The 14,846-nt window shown below is 46.5% G+C and overlaps 1 protein-coding gene across 2 annotated transcripts in view; it reads left to right on the forward strand.

The window, feature by feature from the left end:
- Nucleotides 1-14,846, forward strand: part of ABHD6 (abhydrolase domain containing 6, acylglycerol lipase) — a 42,572-nt gene that overhangs the window by 838 nt on the left and 26,888 nt on the right. The gene's annotated exons all lie outside the window — the stretch shown is intronic.

The raw sequence follows: 14,846 nt of genomic DNA on the forward strand, positions 1-14,846 counted from the left end.
TCCCCTGTGCTTTGAACTCTTTGGAGGCCCCAAGAGCCTGGTGGTTAAGAAGAGGCAACAGAGGAAGGGCCTCCCCCAGCTGGGACCTAAAGGCCAGTATCTTTCTCACCCCACTCACTTGCTTAGAAATCTCTAGTGTCTGGCCCCATCTGGCTGGAGGTTTAAAATAGTTGATAATTAGTAGCAGAGGCAGAAGGAGCAAGTACCAGGTACCACACCCTGACCTAATCCCCTTCAGAAGGCTGCCTGCCTCACTCCCTGTTGCATCCCCAGGAAGTAGGGGTACACCTGTGCCCATTTCTCAGAGGAGGAGTGTGAGGCTACCACAGGGGGTTCCTTCCCCAGGCAAAGGTGAGTCCAACCTCACTCCAAACCACCAGACCAAATTCAAACCAACAACATTGTTACAATGTAGAACATCAGAAATAAGAATAACCTGAGATCCTGGCACTAACTTGGTTTTGTAGCATTAAAGTCCTTGGAACCCCCAAGGGGTTCTCAGGAGAGGAGGACCCAAGAGGAGAAGGGACTTAGGCCTGAGAGGAGAAGGGACTTGCTGGAGAGCAAACCCCTGGTGCTGATGTGTGAGATGGGTCCTGGTTACCTAGAGACTTGGGGGTGCCCTGTGCTGCCCTGGTATGTTAGTGTTAGGGTAGGCCCCTAGAGACCTTCTCTTCCCTCAGCAACCTGACCACTTCTGCTGACTCTCTCCCCCTTCCCTTTGCTGTGGCCCAAGTTGGCAAATCCAAGGCTTCTCACTGCTGCTTAGGCCATTTCTTCTTCTGGAACTTTTTTCTGAACCTCTAAATCTTACCTTCCTCTAAGGTCCTGCTGAGCTGTTGCTTCCAGGACCAGTCCCCTGCTTTCCCCCCTGCTCAAAGCTTTTCCTACTTTCCATGCCTATGATAGCGTTTGGAAGGTTCTGCTACGTGCATCTGTCTTGTCCTCATGGGTGCAGTTGTATTGATGGGGCCAAAAGTGTTCCCCATTGCAGTGAGAGCAGAAGAGAGCAAGCTAGAGAGTCATGGGGGGTTAGTGTGTTTTCTGCAATAAGCATAGGCCCCAGATTTCTGAGCCATGCAAACCTCAAACTCCTTCTTGAGCCTGGCTGTGGGGAGTAGGACTCCACCTGGTACCTGGATGTTTGTTTTCTTCATAATCCCAAAGATTCCCACTGGAAACTCAGATGTGGGTCCAGATCTCCTCCTTGTTGCTGGCTCTGTGTGCAGCCTTTGGCAGGTGACCTAAACTCCCAGTGATGGTGCCTGCTTCAACACGCAGTATACACCAACAACATTTAAGAAGACTGAGCAACAGCCAGCTGCCAGACTGCCATGTTCAATAAAGGCGGAAATACTGAGTCATTAGTAGGTGACTCCTATTGACTCTGCCTAGAGGTGGGCAAGGGGGCCCAGCAGAGTCAGCATTCTTTGGTGCCCAGAAGAGCTCATGAGACATTCTTCAACTCTGTCCTTGGCAGTAAGAGGCAGAACTGATCTTCCATAGTTTTCTTGCTACCAAAGTGTACAAATTTTTGAATTTTGTGAGAATCCATGCACATAGAATGAATGTGGGGAAAACAGTTTGTACAGTTGTCAGTGACTAAGAAGTTTGATGACGTGAAAATGTGCTCATCCTTAGGGGTGGCCTTGTTTTATAGTGTGTGTGGGTTCGGGCCTGTCCTAGGGGTGAGAAATTAGTGTCTTTGATTAGCTTTGGGTTTGGAGGAAAGAAAGGCCAGGGTGAGTGGAAATCAATTTTAATATTTTTTAAAGTTTCTTCTCTGATTCCTGGCTGCTTTGGTGACTCTATCAGTTATTCTAATGATGAATGTTCAAAAAATGGGGGCAGAGATGGATACCCTCAAATGCTCTAAGTGTTTGTAGTATTCCAGGAAGTCGGCTCTACAAGATGAAAATTTGATGTATTAAAATTTCTCCTACTGTGAATCTTACTTGAAATAAAGTGAGATCCTGTTTGATAATTTCAAGATGGTTGAGTTTAGATATTTGAAGATATAAATTTTTATTAACTTCACTCTTCTAGGGTCTTAAGGAGGTCATGGGATCTCATTTCTGTTACTGTGGGGATAAGAACAGTTTTATGCTTCCCAGTGTGGCGACCTTAGCACATGTGGCTGTCTAAATTCAAACTAATTAAAATCACATCAAATTCAAACCTTATTTCTTTGCATTTCAAGTGCTCCAGCCACCTGTGGGCAGTGGCTTGGCTGCTGTGGTGTCAGAGCACATAGAGCGTGTCTTCAGCCAGCAAGTTCTATTGGCAGCAGTGTGTGGATCAGTAATGCCATGGGAGGCCCCTGTGAGCGGGTTAACTTCCATTCTTTCCGGTCACATGCCAGCCAAGGAAAGGGTATGTAGCGGATGCCTCATTGTCAAGAAGAGGCAGGTTAATAAATCTCCTTTGGCACATTGTGGCTGCCTCATTGGCTTTGCTACTTGCTGAGTTGGAAGATGGGAGGGCGTGGAATGAAAAGACAGGACTCAGGGAACACTTCACCACCCTCACCTTGTGTTAGGACCACCTAGGGAATTGAGAAAGATGTGCATGTTGACTCTCTTCTAGATCTTTGGTATTGGTGATTTGTTTTCTGGAAAGCTCCCTAGGGTCTTCTCACAGGAAGCCAGAAGGCAGAGAAACTGGCCTGCAGACGTTGGGCCAAACAAAATTCCCCAAGACCTGGAACACAGTGCCTCAAGGCAGACTCAGTGAGTGGCAGACAGTGTTCCTCCCAGATTCACTGAGTTAGTAAGACAACAGTTGGGCCCAGTGGGCTCACATAGAAGGATACTGCATGCTGTCTGCTGTGCACACTAAAGGGGCTACAATGGTGGGAGACAGAATGCAGTGCACCAAGACCAGGGCACAGGCAGGCAGTCTAATGATGCCCAGGGCAATCAGCACAAGGACTGTATGATATTGCCCTGGGCTTCCCCTTGCCCTAGGGCTGGGAAACCTGCCCCAGGATTGAGAAACCTACTCCAGACCCAAGGATATTAAAGCTTTTTCTGACCTTTGACCTAATTACCTTTTCAGGGTAGGTGCTCTCCTATACCAGAAACCCTTGTAGGTTGGCCCAGACTTCTGATGGCAGAGGACATGGTGAGCATGTTGAGGGTTTGTCATGGGCTTGGTGGCGCTCACCAGTGCTGTGCCAAGGATACTACTGATTCAGGAAAGCATGTGGGAGGTGTGGGCTGAGGCCCTTCTTTTGCTGCAGCTCAGGATCCTCTTTTAATGAAGCCGTTACCCAAAGAAACAGTGACTTTGACCCACAGGTCATTTTCCAGAAGCTGTGACCACCTAGCATGGCCTCATGGTACATGATAGACCCAACACAGGATTCTGACTTTATGTGCGATGAAATCTGGGGGCAGAAAATGTGAAGATTGCAACGTAGACCTTGCCCAGTGACAACTCAAGCCTTGGAAATGCCCCCGACCCCACTGCCAAGCCAGGCAGTATGGGATAATGTGCACACCATCTGGGAGGGCAGGCAAGGTCTTCCCAGCCATTCAGTCCAAACACTGCAAATCTGCCTGCCTCTTCTCTAAATACCACACTAGCATCCTCTCAGTCTGTCCCACCTTGAGACCCTCAAGCTTAAGTGACTTGCTGAGTTCCCATGGCTGCTAAGTGTCTGAGTATAGATTTGAGCCTGGGTTCCTAATGTGCCACGGTGAACCCTCAGAGGTGAATTTCCAGAGAGGGGCAATGCCTTCCTATTAATAATAATAATAGTAATAATAATAATAATAATAATGGTTTATAAGCATATTTGAAAGGCAGGGGGAAAGACAGAGAGAGAGAATACTACTATTCACTGGTCACTCCCCAGATACCTGCAATGACCAAAGCTGGGCCAGGCTGAAACCAGAAGCTGGGAACCCAGTCCAGGTCCCCATGTGAGTGACTGGCACCCAGTTAGTTGAATGTAGTTACTACAGCCTCCAGGATTTACATCAACAAAAAGCTAGAGTCAAGGGCTGGTGCTAGGAATTGAACCCGGGTGCTCCAACATGGGACGTGATGGCATCTTAACTGACATTTTTTAAAGCTTTATTTATTATTTTTTATCGGAAAGGCAGATATACAAAGAGAAGGACAGAGAGAACTTCCATCCTCTAGTTCATTCCCTAAGTGGCCGCAATGGCCAGAGTGAGCCAATCCGAAGCCAGGAGCCAGGACCTTCTTCCAGGTCTCCCACACCAGTGCAAGGTCCCAAGGCTTTGGGCCATCCTCTGCTGCTTTCCCAGGCCACAAGCAGGGAGCTGGATGGGAAATGGAGCAGCCAGGATGCAAACTGGCACCCATAGGGGATCCCAACACGTAAGGCAAGGATTTAGCCACTAGGCTACCACGCCAGTGCCTTACATGACATCCTAACTGCCAGGCTAAATGCCTGCACCAGGACAGTAGTAAGAGTAGAGAACATGGAGAAAACAGCCAGTGTTGTATAGTCATGAGAGTCACATTATTGGCATATCTAGGATTCCCACAGCTGGAGCACATGGGTGGGAACCAGAAGTTCTCGTAACTGGAAAATATTCATTAATGGACTTGTCATTTACCAAAGTAGGCTCCACTCCGACATCCACTCTGCTTTTTTCAACCCTGGTGGCTGCCCAGGTCCCTGGAACAGCTGTGTTTTGTTCATCTGTCTATCAGGTCGTAGAAAGTTTCACAAAGATAAGATCAGCCATAGAAATAAAAGTGCAGCTTTGGCAGGAGAAGCAGGTTTAGTGAAATCTCAGCCAGTGGCTCTGGAGGCTGCTTGAATGACCTATGGAGGCAGCGATGGGCTCTGACAGCGTGAGAACTGTCCACAGAGAGAGGGAAGAAGGTTAGATACCTCTTCATGGGAGAAAACCTGGAGACCCAAAGGACCCACAGGCTCTTGATAAATCAGTGAAGTAGTCAGGTATTTTCACAAAGATGACTTCTTTGCGATGGTGTCAGGATAGCCAAAGGTTAACTGGAGATTTTGCTGCACTGTACAACAGTCTGCATGATGTTCATTCCTGGTTCCAAGGAGTTAGCACAGGGTTGTAAATAGAACCTAAATTTTGTGTGGTGGTGTCTATTGCTATGAATATACATATTTTGTTTTCCATATTTGGATAAAACTCAAACAAAGCCACATTAGTTTCCTCATCAGGGAATTTGTAGTGTGACTTCATTCATCATCTGTCCCTTTTGCTGGTGCTCATTTGCCTGGGCAGCTGGGGTCCCTGGGGAAGAGATTTTGATTAGGAAGAAGGTGGGGGACCCAGCTCACAGAGACTTCTCCATATGCTGGACTTGGTGCCAGGAACCAGCTATCCTGTCCTATTACCCTGCCAGCCATGCACTAGCAGGGCTCCATTCATGTTTAACACTCACTTTGTTCCTACAGTTAGGAAGTGTTGTAGCCCAGCTGTGCTTCCTTCAGAAACAGCAGAGTCAGGGAGGGAATCAGGGAAGGGACAGTTGTTGCAGTGGCTGAGATCCCCGCATCTCATATTGGAGTGTCTGAGTTTGGATTCTGGCTAGACTTCCAGTTTCAGCTTCCTGCTGGCACATGCTTTAGGAGCAACCGGTGATGACTCAATTACATGGGTCTCTGCCACCTATGTGGGACATTTAGACTGAGTTTTGGGTTCCTAACCTTGACCTGGCTCAGGTGTTATTGTGGGCATTGTGAAAGTGAAATAGAAGATGGTTGATTTTTCTTTCGGTTTTATCTTGCTGACTTCCTTTTTTTGTTAAGATTTATTTAGTTTACTTGGTAATCAGGATTAAGGGGGGGGCGGGGGGATGAGAATTAACAGAGAGATTTTCCATCTCTGACTCACTCTCCAAATCGCTGATAAGGCCAAAGTTGGTCCAGTCTGAAGCCAGGAGTCAGACTGGGTGCAGGGACCCAAGGACTTGGACCATCCTCTGCTGCTTTCTCAGGCCTTTGGCAGGGAGCTGGATTGGAAGTGGAGCAACTGGGATACTAACGAGCTTCTAAATGGGTTGTCAGTGCTACAGACGGAGGATTAGCTAGCTATACCATCACATCAACCCCTCTGATTGATTAATAAAAGATCTAGTCATAATGAAGTTCCTCCTTGCTTTTTCTTTTTTAAAAAGAGATTAAAACTTGTATTTAATTGAAAGGTAGAGAAAGAAAACAGAGATCTTTAATTGCTGGTTCACTCCTGAATGCCGATGACAGCTGAGGTTGGGCCAGCAGGAATGCAGAACTCCATGAAGGTCTCCCATGTTAGTGGCAGGGACTCAACTACCTGAGCTGTCACTTGCTGCCTCCCAAGCTGGAATTGGAAGTGCAGCTGGGCCTTGAATGTAGGTACTCCAATATGGACACAAGTCATAACTTCAGTGCTTTGCCAAGCGTCTGTCTCTCCTTGCACTCCCTTTTATTTTGAAGTCTTGATTTGGACAGTAGGGGAATGTTTTGAGGGTTTGAGATTCTGTTTGTGGTCTCTGCAATAGAGCCCTCTGGCCAGAGGACTATTTTAATTCATTCCAGCTATGTGGAAAATAGTCACTTATATTATGCTTTTCCCAAACTTTATGTCTGAGAGGTGACCTTGACTGTTGATAGAACATGTGCCCTCAGCAATTCAGAGAAGTGGTAAATAAAACTTGTGTGCTTCCTGAAGACTATGGAGTCTGAAGACTTTGGGGTCCTTGGAGGTGAAAGGTCAAGTGACTTTTGACTGCCACTTTATCCAGTAGGAGAGTGGCTTCATTCCTGTAGGGTCATCTGGCTTTAAACATGACTTCAAGCAGGCAGTTGTTTCAGACTGTCACAACCTACATCTTGACCTAAGAGTATGATATCTAAGGTGCTGGGCCAGGTGGGAACATGGGTTCTGGGTTTTGTCATCTTGCTACTTGGCCAATACAATTTGTTCAGAGCTGGGCTGCATTGTAGCCAACCCTTCACCTTCCAGCTGAGTCCCTGATTGATCTGCCTGCTTTTTCCCACCTCCAGCTGTCACTTCTTTAGAGGCTTGAGTAGCAGGACTTTCGGGTTCTATCTGATCCTCCAACTATAGGCCCAACCACAGTGCTCCCTAAGTGGCAGAGGCAAGGAGAGGGCTGGGCTGGGCTGGTTCTTGAACAAGCACCCTATGGAGAACTTGCCAGTTGCTAGCGTTTGGTATGAAACAGGACAGGATGAACCTTTAGTAGAAATGTATGGTTTATGGATAGATAGCCATGTGAGTCCAGGGTGCACATTGCTTATCTTTTGCCTTGTAGTGCTGGACTTGGAGCTTTAAGGAATGAAGTTCTTAATCTTTGGACACGTAGATAGTGACTTAGCAGGCAGCCAGGCCACCTAGATGTGTAGAGATGGAGGCACCTTCATCTTAGTAGTGTTCATGTTTGTATTCTTTTTCTCATTATGAGCAACAATGAAGGACTTTTTTTTTTTTTCAAATTTCTTTTATTTATTTGAAAGGCAGTTACAGAGAGAGAGAGGTCTTCATCCACTGGTTCACTCCCCAAATGGCCACAACGACCAGGGCTGGGTTAGACCAATGCCAGAAGCCAGGAGCTTCTTCCAGGTCTCCCACATGTGTACAGTGCCCAAGCACTTGAGCTATCTTCCACTGATTTCTCAGGTGCATTGGCAGAGAGCAGATTGGAAATGGAGCCCTGGTTCCTGGCTTCATCTTGGCCCACCTCTTGCTTTTGTAGCCATTTGGGGAGTGAACTAGTCAATAGAAGATTTCTCTGTGTCTTTCCCTGTCTCTCTGTAATGCTACATGTCAAATCAATTAATAAATATATACACTTAAAGATTTATTTATTTTTATTGCAAAGTCAGATATACAGAAAGAAGGAGATACAAAGATTTTCCATCCACTGATTCACTCCCCTAGTGGCTACAATGGCAAGAAGTGGACCAATCCAAAGCCAGGAGCTGGGAACTTCTTCCAGGTCTCCCAAGTGGGTGCAGGGTCCCAAGGTTTTGGCCATCCTCGATTGCTTTCCCGGGCCACAAGCAGGGAGCTGGATGGGAAGCAGAGCTGCCAGGATACGAACTGGCACCCACATGGGATTCAGATGCATGCAAGGCAAGGACTTATAGACACTAGGCTATTGCACTGGATTCAATAAATATATATATATTAAAAATACACTTATAAGTACCCCAAATAAAGTTGATTCTGTAATGTCCAATATTGTAACCATCAGTCACATATGGCTGTTTAAATAGAAAAACACTCCATGGTGGTACGTAGTAGCAATTCAGGAATATGAAAGCATATCAGTGAAATTCTTAATTTCATCACTGCCCCAGTCTTCAATTTCCCTCCCCAATGCCAGTCTTTATTACCAGTTCCTTGGGTGTCCATCTGTTAATATTTCACACATACATAAACATGAATATATTCTCTCTCTCTCCCTCTCTTCAAGAAGGAGGGCATGTGTGACATCCTAGTGGCTAAATCCTTGCCCTGCACCTGCCAGGATCCCCATACGGGCACTGATTCATATCCTGGCGGCCTGTTCCCATCCAGCTCCCTGCCTGTGGCCTGGAAAAGCAGTCAAGGATGGCCCATGCCTTGGGACTCTGCACCCGCATGGGAGACCCGGAAGAAGCTCTAGGCTTCCTGGCTCTGGATTGGCTCAGCTCTGGCCGTTCTGGCCTCTTGGGGAATGAACCAGCAGACAGAAGACCTTTCTGTTTCTCTTGTCTCTCCTTCTCTCTGTAAATATGCCTTTCCAACAAAAATAAATAAATCTTTTTAAAAAAATCATTAGAGAGTTATAGATAGACACTGAGAGATCTTCCATTTGCTGGTTCATTTCCCAAATCTCTGCAACAGTTGAAGCTGGGCTAGGTCAAAACCAGGAGCTCTGAACTCCACATGGGCCTTCCAGGTGGGTGACAGTGACCCCGGCACTTGACTCATCACCCACTGCTTCCAAGGGCAGTCATTAGTAGGAAGCTGAAATCAGGAGCAGGACCAGGAATTTTATCAAGCAGTTCAGCTGTATCTATCTATCTATCTAAAAGATTTATTTGTTTTACTTGGAAAGGGAAAGGCAGATTTACAGAAAGAAGGAGGTACAGAGAGAAAGATCTTCCATCCACTGGTTTAATCACAAAATGGCCGCAATGGCCAGAGCTGGGCTGATCCAAAGCCAAGAGCTTCTTTTGGGTTTCCGACATGGATACAAGATCCCAAGGCTTTGGGTCATCCTCTGCTGCTTTCCCAGGCCACAAACAGGTAGCTGGATGGAAAGTGGAACAGCCATATGGGATCCTGGTATATGCAAGGCAAGGATTTAGCCACTGAATAATTTCACTGGGCCCTCAGCTATGTCTTTTAACTGCTGTCAAACTCCTGTCCCTATTCTTATTCTTTCTCTTTTGAAAAAAAAAATTGTTTGAAAAATAGAATGACAGGCTCCAACATGGTAGCCTAGTGTCTAAAGTCTTCGCCTTGCATGCACCAGGATCCCACATGGGCACTGATTCTAATCCTGGCAACCCTGTTTCCCATGCAGTTCCCATCTACTGGTCTACTCTCCAATTGCCTGGGAACTAGGAACTCAATCTAGGTTTCCCGGTTGGGTGACAGGGATCAACTACCTTGAGCCATCACCTGCTTTCTCTCCGGGTCTGTGCTAGCAGAAAGTTAGAATCAGGTTCAATACCAGGATTCAAACTTGGGCTTTCAAATCTGAAATGGGACTATCCCATGCAGGGCCTTAACACGTGCCTCACACCCGATCTCTTTAGGATGCATTTTATAACAGAATTACAATGTTTTCTTATGGAACTTTCATGGCTTTGTGCTTAACTCTTTGACCCATATGAAACAATTGAAAGGTTTCTTTATTTGAAATCCCTTGCTCATCCCTTTCTACTGCGGCTGCTGAGCCATTGCTGCTACCCCTTAGCTTCTCCCAGCTCTGGCCGTGAGCCAGCAGCCTTTGTTCGCTCTAGTAGCGAGAGCAGCCTTCCTTGCAGATTGGTTGCTGCCTTTCTTCCATTCCTTTCAAAATACAGGTAAACCCTAGGCATGGTGGAATGTTCTGTCTTTGAGGATCTGAGTTTATAGTCTCCACAGCCATGTGGCACTTGAACACACCTGTTCCCCAGTATGGCATTCTCACTACCACAGCTCAGCACATCACAGCCGTGACCTCTCACCAGCTGTCTTCTCTGATTCCCCTCCTAGTGCTGACTCATCATCTGAGATGTCCTGCTCTTTGTACACGTTTGCTTTTTTTGGGGAGGAGACCTGAACAAGAGGCGGACTATAAAGCCACGGGTGTCTGCACTTGGTCTGTGCTAAGGAGGAGAGTTCTGTGCTGCAGAAAACAGCAGCGCAGTCAAGCTCTAGCCTTTTATTCATACTCCCTGTTGTGAGTTAATGCTTTGTCATTTTAGCTCTTTGGAGAGTATGTGCTCTGTGTAGAGTGAGTATGGGTTTTCATATGCCTTGGATTTGTCCCAGAATGTAGCCTTTGCCTCTGTAAGCTCCCACCCAGCTCCTCTACAGCCACCCTGTGGTGGGTGATTTCTGTGGTGCAGAGTCTGGCAGGAAGGGCTTGAGAACCTCAAGGTTTTCAGAGCTCTGAAATATATACCCCAAGCCTTCTGAAAACAGTTCATGGAGACTGTGCTAGTAATCTAGAAGGCATTGGCGTGCGGGGACTTCGTTGCCTTGCTGGGGTAGATGGCACTTGAACCAGCCCTAAATGTAGAGGGAAGATCAGGGGATGACCAGAAATGGAGAGTAGCCCATGTGAAGAGGGCAGCAGGAATGAAAACAGCCAGAGGCAAGGCATTGGCTAACGGAGGTCCGAGCAGAGACAGAGTTGGGACAAGGAATTTAAGTCAGGGCACATGGTGTGGTTCACATGTTATTTGATGGCAATTAGAGCAGTTTAGCCTAATCACTGTTGTAACTTGAGATTTTTTTGGTGCTGGAAGCACTGTTGGGTGTGAAAGAGCAGCCTACACAGCAGTGGGGTGAGAGGAAATGAGAGGAGGATGCATCCACGATGGTAGCTTTAGAACTGTACCCTAACTCATGGGAGTCCCACACAGATGGGAACTTTACTTCCCACTCAGCATGCCTAGTGAATGTTGGGCCAGACTGGCTCTCAGGGTTATAGATGCCACGATGCAGTATGCTCGCAGGTGACTGTTGAGTGCTTAAAAGGTGGACAATTAGAGTAGATGATTGAATCACATTGTGTGCTTCGTTTTTATTCCTGTATAGGCTCCCAATAAGTCGACCCCACTACCATTGCTTTTCTACTGCATACCCAGAGTAGCAAGCAGGTAGTAAATTGGGAGTGCGCTAGTGTCGGGGGTGGGGTGGAGGGGAGGGTGGGAGCTCTGCTGGCAGAAATCAGAATTAGGAGAAATGGAGAGATGTGTCTGAGGCAGTGTAGGGGCCTTTGGGCCATGGATGTAGTCAGGCAGGCATATGGTCAGGGAGTAGTGGAGGATACAGATGCAAAGAGAGGGAGAGGGAAGCATGATGGGAATATCCAGGGGAGAAAGTGAAGAGAGCTTCATGGGTTCAGGCTGCCGGAGCTGCCAAGTGCAGAGGAAGAATGGGCTCAGCCACAGTGACAGGCAGACATGGTTCCTGGGCACACATCCGGGGGCCTTGCCTCTCTGGTCAGGGTGTAAATGGCAGTGTGGGAATTTCAGCAATGTTCTTCCGCAATGGAGAAGACAAATATGACCAGAAAGCAGGCTGGTTTGTTCCTCAAGTTTTTCTGCCTCATCCATCCTGGGGCTTCCACCCAAGAGTTTTACCTTGTTTAGCTGTTGCTTGTCAGCGAAGACTGTTTAGAGGAGATCAGTGTGGGATGTGTGCAGCACTATGTAACAGCTGGGATATTATGCAAGAACATAGCATTTCTTTAGTGAAAAACATTGTGAGAAGAGCTTTCCTAAGGCAGAATTATGGTAGTAGTGTAAGTATTCTGAGATAATGTTAGAATGTAAGTAGTGTGAAATGTTGGAGACACACCAAAAGGAATAAGGTAATAAGTCAGCTAGTGACTTGTAAAGCTGTTATCATGTGATTGCTGTTACACAGTTCTAAAGCGGGACAAGGAACATCCGTGGGGACATTGAACTTCATGCCATGAGTAAAGCTGATGCATAGTAGATATCTACTACAGAGAGTACCAGGCTAAGACAAAGGTGGCATGTACCAGAGAGATACATAGGATTAGATGAAATTTCACTCATGCCACTTACGTGTCTGGTGATCTTGATTGAGCACCTTGAATAACTTCTGTAAACCTCCATTGTTCCTGTCTTTAAGAAGGATATATATCTTGATATCTTTGATATCTTTCAAATATTGTGAGAGGTAAAAAATGAAAGGATGGGTCGAAACCACCAGCAGCACAAGGCCGGTAGAGGCCATTGTTCTCACAGCTTCATGTGCTGTGAGAATAATGGTCATTGTGATTGTCACTGCCGCTGCTGCTGTTGGAATGATCAACATTATTTTCACAGGACCAAGACTCTATAGTTTGTCCAATTTGATGTACTCCAAGTGTGTGTTAAGAGAGAGGCAAGATTCTGCCATATGTGTGTCACATTGCGTTTATTCTTGGAGTTTGCTTTATATGCTGAGGATTAAAGTATTGAAAGTCAGGATCCCAGGTTTTCAAAATCAGTGAGAATACTAGAAGACAGATATGAAATGTTGAGTTCTACATCCAATCCCACACTAAATTCAATTTCCTGATTCAGTGTTTCCCTGGGTCCACGACTGAGGCCCTATCCTATTAATCTTCACTCTTGAGTTCAGAGAGAAGGCCCTGGTTGCCCAATCTGGGTGTTGGCAGATGGCAGAGAAGACAAGAGTGGTGGGCTGTAAGGTGTGAGAGGTGTGAGAGGTCGATTGCCTCACTTCACACTGCCATCTGTAACATTCAGGTACCTCCCGAAGCAGCATAGATTTGTAAAATGAGTATTTTTCAGTCATATGATAGCATGATCAATCATCATATCTTTGCCAGGTTTTTTTTTTAGCTTCTGGGAAAAATCTCACAAGGGAATAAGATTCATTTGAGAACAAGGCAGATGCCAGCCGTGAGCTGCTTGACATAATTCCCAAAATGCCCATCCCCAGAATAGGGAAGAACGAATGTGACCATTTTCTGCTTTAGCAGGTGAGGGAGCCAGGGTCCTTTGGCCAGTGCGTGGGACAGCCAGGCAGGAGAGAGCCAGCTGGAATGACTCAACTTCACCTTGGAGCAGCCAACCCAGGAGTCTGCCACCCACAAACCATCACGCTTTCTACTGCCTCATGGATCACCCATTCCATGTTTTCCTGAAATTGGCTCCTCTTCGCCTAAATTTGTTTTTTAAATTAACTTACTTACCCACCATATATTGAGAATAATCCATAAAAAGAAAAGGAGTCAGTGTTATTAACTAGCTGGCTACCTGCAGCAGGACAAGGAATCAGAGAACTGGTTAAGGAATCCAGGGAGCTTCTTTGACCTAATCAGGACTGTGCAAGAGCTGGACACAGGTGGATTTCCTTAGGATCCGTGTCAGTGCCACCTCATGCAGTGGCCCCTCTTTGCTGAAGTTATCCTGCAAACTGTCACTTATAGAGGCCCCAGTTTGGGAAACTGCATCATATCCCTTAGTCAAGTGTCTGCTTTTCAGTCCTTGGTAATTCCTGGTTCATAGCATCAGTTATTCTGTTCCCAGAGTCCGCTTGGGTGTGTAGAGTATTCTATAAATAAACAACACCAGTGGGGCAAGGAGGAGCCGCCCGTTTAAAGGAAAGCTGGGTCAAATTCTTTGTCAAGTGAAGGATGTTGTAGCGATAGAAATAATTGCCCTTTCTTTATCTGCTGAGAAGAGCCTTGTAGTCCTAAAGCTCTGTGCATCCTTGTCAAGGAACATCTACAGGACTCTCTGTAATCAGAAGCCCAAGCCTTGCTAAATGGATCGTGCAGGTAGGACACTCTTCATTGAAAAATTTATCCTGCCCTGTAAGAGGAAGACAGAGCCAGATGAGCCCTTCTCCAAAACTGCCTGTGACACTCACCCGGAGCAGGCTCTGAACGTGATGGTCACTCTCAGTTCAAGACTTCCAGCTGCTCCAGGCTCAAAGTCTATGATTTATTTAGCTGTGGGCATAAAATGCCCTGATTCCTCTTCCAAAGGAACACTGTGCCATTAACTTCCTGTGGTTTGGGAATCAGAATACACTGTGGCTCTTGGCAGTTTTAAAGGATTCAGGTGATACAGAGGTGCCTACTTAGAAGTGAAAGTGCCCATGATGCCAACTCATTTGCACTGCACAGTGTTGAGATTGGGCAGATTGCCTTCCCTTTGTGATGAATACACTTCGTCTTTGAAGAGGCCCCAGGCAGGGTATGTTGTTTAAGATTATCTGTTTATCTGAAAGGCAGAGTTAGAGAGAGAGAGAGACAAAGAGCAGTCTTCTCTCACTAGCTCACTTCCCAGATGACCACACAGCTAGGATGGAGAAGGCCAAAACTAGGAGCCAGGGGCTTCTTGCATTTCTCCCAAGTGGGTACAGGGGCCAAGCACTCAGGCCATCTTCCACTGCTTTCCGTGAGCAGAGAGCTGAACTGGAAGTGGAGTTGCTAGGATTTGAACCAGTGCCTGTCTGGGATGCCAGAATTGTAGGTGGTTGCTTAATTCACTGCTCCACTATGTCAGCCCCAAGCAGGGTATATTGTACCCAGTGATTCAGGTGAGACTCCTCCAGGGAGTTTTATAATTCCTGAAACAGGATGAAGGGCAGTTCCCTTAGAGCATCACTGGGAACAGTTGTCCCTAAGGT

This window comes from Ochotona curzoniae, unplaced genomic scaffold, assembly GCF_017591425.1.
Source record: "Ochotona curzoniae isolate NIBS_2020 unplaced genomic scaffold, NIBS_Ocur_1.0 contig_908, whole genome shotgun sequence".
Lineage (NCBI taxonomy): Eukaryota > Metazoa > Chordata > Mammalia > Lagomorpha > Ochotonidae > Ochotona > Ochotona curzoniae.